Source organism: Bombina bombina, chromosome 6 (genome assembly GCF_027579735.1).
Source record: "Bombina bombina isolate aBomBom1 chromosome 6, aBomBom1.pri, whole genome shotgun sequence".
Classification (NCBI taxonomy): domain Eukaryota; kingdom Metazoa; phylum Chordata; class Amphibia; order Anura; family Bombinatoridae; genus Bombina; species Bombina bombina.
This window is the reverse complement of record NC_069504.1, coordinates 895,313,952-895,322,524: the sequence shown is the minus strand read 5'-3', so window position 1 is coordinate 895,322,524 and position 8,573 is coordinate 895,313,952. Positions and strand designations below refer to the sequence as shown.

At 39.1% G+C, this 8,573-nt stretch overlaps 1 pseudogene; it reads left to right on the top strand.

Annotated features, from left to right (window-relative positions):
- The first annotated feature begins 309 nt into the window (after nt 1–309).
- On the top strand, nt 310–6,933 carry LOC128664768 (thimet oligopeptidase-like; annotated as a pseudogene).
- The last annotated feature ends 1,640 nt before the right edge of the window (nt 6,934–8,573 follow it).

The following is an 8,573-nucleotide window of genomic DNA, read 5'->3' as shown; positions in this document are numbered from 1 at the left end:
TTGCTGCTGATTGGTGGCTGCATATACATACCAATTGTCATTGGCTCACCCAAGTGTTCAGTTAGAAATCAGTAATGCATTGCTGCTTCTTCAACAAATGATACCAAGAGAATGAAACAAATAAGATAATAGAAGTAAATTAGAAAGTTCTTTAAAATTGTATTCTCTATCTAAATTATGAAATAAATGTTTTGGGTTTCATGTCCCTTTAAATTTAAAGAGACAGTAGCCTCATAAAAATAGATTTTTAAAAAATGTTTGATTTTTGAACAGGAGAAGGGAGCTCCAGTCTAGTATACAGATGTGACTTTGTACAATGTGAGGGATAAAGCTACAGGGCAAATCTTGGGAATGTTCTATCTGGATTTGTATCCAAGGGAGGGTAAATATGGCCATGCATCATGCTTTGGTCTACAGCCTGGTTGTCTTCTGCCAGATGGCACAAGACAGATATCTGTGGCTGCCATGGTTGCCAACTTCACCAAACCTACATCCGATGCTCCTTCTCTTCTGCAGCACGCTGAGGTGGAAACCTATTTCCATGAGTTTGGTCATGTCATGCATCAGCTGTGTTCACAGGCAGATTTTGTTATGTTCAGTAGAACACATGTTGAGAGAGACTTTGTTGAGGCACCTTCTCAGATGCTTGAAAACTGGGTGTGGGAGAGAGAATCTTTGAAACGTATGTCCAAACACTACAAGACTGGCCACCCAATCCCTGAGGATGTCCTGGAAAAACATAATTTATGTAAGAACTTACCTGATAAATTCATTTCTTTCATATTAGCAAGAGTCCATGAGCTAGTGACGTATGGGATATACATTCCTACCAGGAGGGGCAAAGTTTCCCAAACCTTAAAATGCCTATAAATACACCCCTCACCACACCCACAATTCAGTTTAACGAATAGCCAAGAAGTGGGGTGATAAGAAAAAAGTGCGAAAGCATATAAAATAAGGAATTGGAATAATTGTGCTTTATACAAAAAAATCATAACCACCACAAAAAAGGGCGGGCCTCATGGACTCTTGCTAATATGAAAGAAATGAATTTATCAGGTAAGTTCTTACATAAATTATGTTTTCTTTCATGTAATTAGCAAGAGTCCATGAGCTAGTGACGTATGGGATAATGACTACCCAAGATGTGGATCTTTCCACACAAGAGTCACTAGAGAGGGAGGGATAAAATAAAGACAGCCAATTCCTGCTGAAAATAATCCACACCCAAAATAAAGTTTAATGAAAAACATAAGCAGAAGATTCAAACTGAAACCGCTGCCTGAAGTACTTTTCTACCAAAAACTGCTTCAGAAGAAGAAAATACAACAAAATGGTAGAATTTGGTAAAAGTATGCAAAGAGAACCAAGTTGCCACTTTGCAAATCTGATCAACCGAAGCTTCATTCCTAAACGCCCAGGAAGTAGAAACTGACCTAGTAGAATGAGCTGTAATCCTATGAGGCGGAGTCTTACCCAACTCAATATAGGCAAGATGAAATAAAGATTTCAACCAAGATGCCAAAGAAATGGCAGAAGTTTTCTGGCCTTTCTAAAACCGGAAAAGATAACAAATAAACCAGAAGTCTTTCGGAAAGACTTAGTAGCTTCAACATAATATTTCAAAGCTCTAATAACATCCAAAGAATGCAACGATTTCTCCTTAGAATTCTTAGGATTAGGACATAATGAAAGAACCACAATGTCTCTACTAATGTTGTTGGAATTCACAACTTAGGTAAAAATTCAAAAGAAGTTCGCAACACCGCCTTATCCTGATGAAAAATCAGAAAAGGAGACTCACAAGAAAGAGCAGATAATTCAGAAACTCTTCTGGCAGAAGAGATGGCCAAAAGGAACAAAACTTTCCAAGAAAGTAATTTAATATCCAATGAATGCATAGGTTCAAATGGAGGAGCTTGAAGAGCCCCCAGAACCAAATTCAAACTCCAAGGAGGAGAAATTGACTTAATGACAGGCTTTATACGAACCAAAGCTTGTACAAAACAATGAATATCAGGAAGAATAGCAATCTTTCTGTGAAAAAGAACAGAAAGAGCAGAGATTTGACCTTTCAAGGAACTTGCGGACAAACCCTTATCTAAACCATCCTGAAGAAATTGTAATATTCTCGGTATTCTAAAAGAATGCCAAGAAAAATGATGAGAAAGACACCAAGAAATATAAGTCTTCCAGACTCTATAATATATCTCTCTGGATACAGATTTACGAGCCTGTAACATAGTATTAATCACAGAGTCAGAGAAACCTCTTTGACCAAGAATCAAGCGTTCAATCTCCATACCTTTAAATTTAAGGATTTCAGATCCTGATGGAAAAAAGGACCTTGAGACAAAAGGTCTGGTCTTAACGGAAGAGTCCACGGTTGGCAAGAGGCCATCCGGACAAGATCCGCATACCAAAACCTGTGAGGCCATGCCGGAGCTACCAGCAGAACAAACGAGCATTCCTTCAGAATCTTGGAGATTACTCTTGGAAGAAGAACTAGAGGCGGAAAGATATAGGCAGGATGATACTTCCAAGGAAGTGAAAATGCATCCACTGCCTCCGCCTGAGGATCCCGGGATCTGGACAGATACCTGGGAAGTTTCTTGTTTAGATGAGAAGCCATCAGATCTATTTCTGGAAGTTCCCCCATTTGAACAATCTGAAGAAATACCTCTGGGTGAAGAGACCATTCGCCCGGATGCAACGTTTGGCGACTGAGATAATCCGCTTTCCAATTGTCCATACCTGGGATATAAACCGCAGAGATTAGACAGGAGCTGGATTCCGCCCAAACCAAAATTCGAGATACTTCTTTCATAGCCAGAGGACTGTGAGTCCTTGATGATTGATGTATGCCACAGTTGTGACATTGTCTAATCTGAAAACAAATGAACAACTCTCTCTTCGGAAGAGGCCAAGACTGAAGAGCTCTGAAAATTGCACGGAGTTCCAAAATATTGATCGGAAATCTCACCTCCTGAGATTCCCAAACCCCTTGTGCCGTCAGATACCCCCACACAGCTCCCCAACCTGTAAAACTAGCATCTGTTGAGATTATAGTCCAGGTCGGAAGAACAAAGAAGCCCCCTGAACTAAACGATGGTGATCTGTCCACCATGTCAGAGAGTGTCGTAAAATCGGTTTAAAGATATTAATTGAGATATCTTTGAGTAATCCCTGCACCATTGGTTCAGCATACAGAGCTGAAGAGGTCGCATGTGAAAACGAGCAAAGGAGATCGCATCTGATGCGGCAGTCCTAAGACCCAACATTTCCATGCATACGGCTACCAAAGGGAATGATTGTGACTGAAGGTTTTGACAAGCTGATATCAATGTTAAACTTCTCTTGTCTGACAAGGACAGAGTCATAGACACTGAATTTATCTAGAAACCTAAAAAGGTTACCCTTGTCTGAGGAATCAATGAACTGATTGGTAAATTGATCCTCCAACCATGAACTTGAAGAAACAACACAAGTCGATTCGTATGAGATTCTACGAAAATGAGAAGACTGAGCAAGTACCAAGATATCGTCCAAATAAGGAAATACCAAAACCCTATTCTCTGATTACAGAAAGAAGGGCACCGAGAACCTTTGAAAAAAATTCTTGGAACTGAGGCTAGGCCAAACGGTAGAGCCACAAAACTGGTAATGCTTGTCTAAAAAGAGAATCTCAGACACTAAAAGTGATCTGGATGAATCGGAATATGCAGATACACATCCTGTAAATCTATTGTAGACATATAATGCCCTTGCTAAACAAAAGGCAGGATAGTCCTACAGTAACCATCTTGAATGTTGGTATCCTAACATAACGATTCAATAATGATAGATCCAGAACTGGTCTGAAGGAATTGACCTTCTTTGGTACAATGAAGAGATAAAATAAAACCCCAGCCCCTGTTCCAGAACTGGAACTGGCATAAATACTCCAGCCAACTCTAGATCTGAAACACATTTCAGAAATGCTGAGCCTTGCTGTGTTAACTGGGACACGCGAAAGAAAAGAATCTCTTAGCAGGAGGCCTTAACTTGAAGCCAATTCTGTACCTTTCTGAAACAATGTTTCTGAAACCAGAGATTAAGAACGGAATTGATCCAAATTTGTTTGAAGAAAACGTAATCTGCCCCATACCAGCTGAGCTGGAATAAGGGCCGCACCTTCATAGGTACTTAGGAGCTGGCTATAGGTTTCTATAAGGCTCGGATATATTCCAAACTGGAAATAGTTTCCAAACTGATACCGCTCCTGAGGATGAAGGATCAGGCTTTTGTTCCTTGTTGTGAGGAAAGGAACGAAATGAATATTTACCCTGGAAAGAAAGGGAAAGCAAAGTTGACTTAGAAGACATGTCAGCATTCCAAGTTTAATCCATAAAGCTTTTCTAGCTAAAATAGCTAGAGACATATACCTGACATCAACTCTAATGATATCAAAAGATGGTATCACCAACAAAATTATTAGCATGTTATAGAATAATAATAATGCTATAAAATTATGATCTGTTACTTGTTGCGCTAAAGCTTCTAACCAAAAAGTTGAAGCTGCAGCAACATCCGCTAAAAATATAGCAGGTCTAAGAAGATTACCTGAACATAAGTAAGCTTTTCTTAGAAAGGATTCAATTTTCCTATCTAAAGGATCCTTAAATGAAGTACTATCTGCCATAGAAATAGTAGTACATTAGCAGGAGTAGAGACAGCCCCATAACCTTAGGGATTTTTGTCCCAAAAAACTCTAATCTGTCAGATGGCACAGGATATAATTTGCTTAAACGTCTAGAAGGAGTAAATAAATTACCCAAATTATTCCATTCCCTGGAAATTACTTCAGAAATAGCATCAGGGAGATAAAACACTTCTGGAATAACTACAGGAGATCCAAAAACCTTATTTAAACGTTTACATTTAGTATCAAGAGGACCAGAATCCTCTATTTCTAATGCAAATAACACTTCTTTAAGTAAAGAACGAATAAATTCCATCTTGAACAAATACAAAGATTTATCAGCATCAACCTCTGAGACAGAAACCTCTGAACCAGAAGAACCATTATCAGTATCAGAATGATGATGTTCATTTAAAAATTCATCTGAAAAAAAGAGAAGTTTTAAAAGACTTTTATGTATACTAGAAGGAGAAATAACAGACATAGCCTTCTTAATGGATTTAAAATAAATAAAATCTCTTATGTTATCAGGAACACTCTGAAAATTAGATGTTGACGGAACAGCAACAGGTAATGTAACAGTACTAAAGGAAATTTTATCTGCATTAATAAGTTTGACATGACATGCAATACAAATAACAGCTGGAGAAACAGATACCAAAAGTTTATAGCAGACTTAGCTTGGTAGCTCCAGCACTGTGCAGTGATTTTCCTGTAGTAACTTCTGACTCAGTTGCAACGTGGAACATCTTGCAATATGTAAAAGAAAAAAACAACATATAAAGCAAAATTGATCAAATTCCTTAAATGACAGTTTCAGGAATGGGAAAAAAATGCCAGTGAACAAGCTTCTAGCAACCAGAAGCAATAAATAATGAGACTTAAATAATGTGGAGAAAAAAATGACGCCCATATTTTTTAGCGCCAAAAAAGACGCCCACATTATTTGGCGCCTAAATGCTTTTGGCGCCAAAAATGACGCCACATCCGGAACGCCGACATTTTTGGCGCAAAATAACGTCAAAGAATGACGCAACTTCCGGCGACACGTATGACGCCGGAAACGGAAATAGAATTTTTGCGCCAAAAAAAGTCCGCGCCAAGAATGACGCAATAAAATGAAGCATTTTCAGCCCCCGCGAGCCTAACAGCCCACAGGGAAAAAGTCAAATTTTAAGGTAAAATATGTTAAATTAAAATGCATTATCCCAAATATGAAACTGACGGTCTGAAAATAAGGAAAGTTGAACATTCTGAGTCAAGGCAAATAAATGTTTGAATACATATATTTAGAACTTTATAAACAAAGTGCCCAACCATAGCTTGGAGTGTCACAGAAAATAAGCTTACTTACTTACCCCAGGACACTCATCTACATATAGCAGATAGCCAAACCAGTACTGAAACGAGAATCAGCAGAGGTAATGGTATATATAAGAGTATATCGTCGATCTGAAAAGGGAGGTAAGAGATGAATCTCTACGACCGATAACAGAGAACCTATGAAATAGACCCCTTAGAAGGAGATCACTGCATTCAAATAGGCAATACTCTCCTCACATCCCTCTGACATTCACTGCACGCTGAGAGGAAAACCGGGCTCCAACTTGCTGCGGAGCGCATATCAACGTAGAATCTAGCACAAACTTACTTCACCACCTCCATCGGAGGCAAAGTTTGTAAAACTGAATTGTGGGTGTGGTGAGGGGTGTATTTATAGGCATTTTAAGGTTTGGGAAACTTTGCCCCTCCTGGTAGGAATGTATATCCCATACGTCACTAGCTCATGGACTCTTGCTAATTACATGAAAGAAAGCTTCTTAAGTCACGTCTGGCCAACACCGGACTTTTAAATCTTCGCCAGATAGTCATTGCACTGCACACTCAGATTGGTGTTGATCCAGTTGAGGAATATAGCAGGTTTTGTAAGGAGATCCTGGGGATTCCAGCCACAGAAGGTACAAACATGCCGGCCACATTTGGACACCTTGCTGGAGGGTATGATGCTCAGTACTATGGGTACCTGTGGAGTGAAGTATATTCTATGGATATGTTCCACACACGGTTCAAGCAAGAAGGTATCATAAGCACAAAGGTTGGTGTGGATTACAGGAACTGTATACTGAAGCCCGGGGGGCTCTCTTGATGCCATTGATATGTTGAGAAACTTCTTAGGCCGTGACCCAAGACAAGATGCATTCCTCCAGAGCAAAGGGCTGACTTACTTGACCCCGGGGTCATCTACTGAATGAGGGACTCGCATACATATATATTTTAAAAAATATATATAAAATAAGGACCAGTTACTTAGACGGTTTACTTAGCAAACGGGCATTGGCATATAGCCCACAAAATGAAAGTTTAATGTGCAGTATCAGAGGCTGCTGTTAATAGCAATTTCTTTTATCAATTTTATATTTAAATATCAGTTTCAAGAAAAAATAAATATGGAAAAATTACGATGTGACTCCTAAGAAACCATAATAATGAAAGTATGTGAATAACCACACAATGAAACATAAGATGGCATAAAGGGAAACACTATAAGCTAATGACAGGGGCACGGTGACTTGCTATAAATATAGTCTTTCATATGCATAAGTATATATAATAAAGTAGACTCAGAGCACAATCTTTTTAATCAGAGGTAAAGTTATTCAGTTAAAAAGCTGGGCGGCATTGCTGCATTTCTGATCTCTTACTTGTCTTAACACACAAATTAATACCTAAACGTTCTGCATATAGGAGGTGATGTTCCTTGGGACACCTATATTATAAACCCAAGCATTAGATTCTGGCTCTGTTTATAATCTCAACAGGAAAACACTTGTGCCTCAAAGTAGATTAGAAGGCATCCTTTTTGGTAAAATAGACTCACCAGCACTACTCTGCGGAGACGGCTGCAAGAAAAAACCCTAAGGGGGATAAGCACACCAAGACACAATTTGTCTCATCTGGCTCTGTCAGTTAATTTTTTTCTACCCACAGAAAACCAAAACAATGCGGTTTCTCACAATACAGAAATTGTGGAGACAGAACAGTCAGCACTACAAGTTACGCAACTCTCCATGGAATATATGGTTCTACTTAAACAAGATATCTTTAAACTCCCTACAAAAGGGGACTTTAATTCTCTCAAACATCTAATCACCTCCGAAATATATACTTTGCATAAAATGTTACTGACCTGGGATACAGGGATGAATAAATAGAGGAAACACAGGATACTTTCAAAATATGATGGGCTGCATTTCCACACAAGCTAACATCCAGGAATCAAAATTTGACCTTCTCCAAGAAAAAATTTAAGACTTGGAAAACAGAAGCAAAAGAAACTATCTTCGCTTCCGTGGTATTCCGGAACATGTTAAAACTACAGACCTACAACCCTACCTCCAGGGACTATTTCTACACCTCAAAGAAGATCTGCAAATTTCCCCAGGTGGAAATAGAAAGAGCTCATAGAGCCCTTAGGCCCCCTCCTCCTAATGCCCCCCCCCCCCATGGGACGTTATTATAAAATTCCTAACGTTGTCAGATAGAGAAGAGGTCTGGTAGAAAGCAAGAAAGTCCCACTCAATCTCATATCTGGACCACTCAATACAAATGTATCCGGATCTTTGTCCCAGCACTAACCAGAAAAGGAGAGAAACAAGATTTCTCACTTCCACTCTACAGGATAAACAAATAAAATACTGTTGAGGATTCCCCTTCAACTTGATTATATCACATGAAGGTTCCACCCTCTTATATAAGGGCCCACAGGACTTGGACAAGATTTCGAATAGCTTGGGTATCCCGCTGAAACTCCCAGACACACCATAATTTGCATCTGAAAATCCAGACATCAGCAAAAATATACATGCCTCAAGATCCCCCTGGCAGAAGGTTT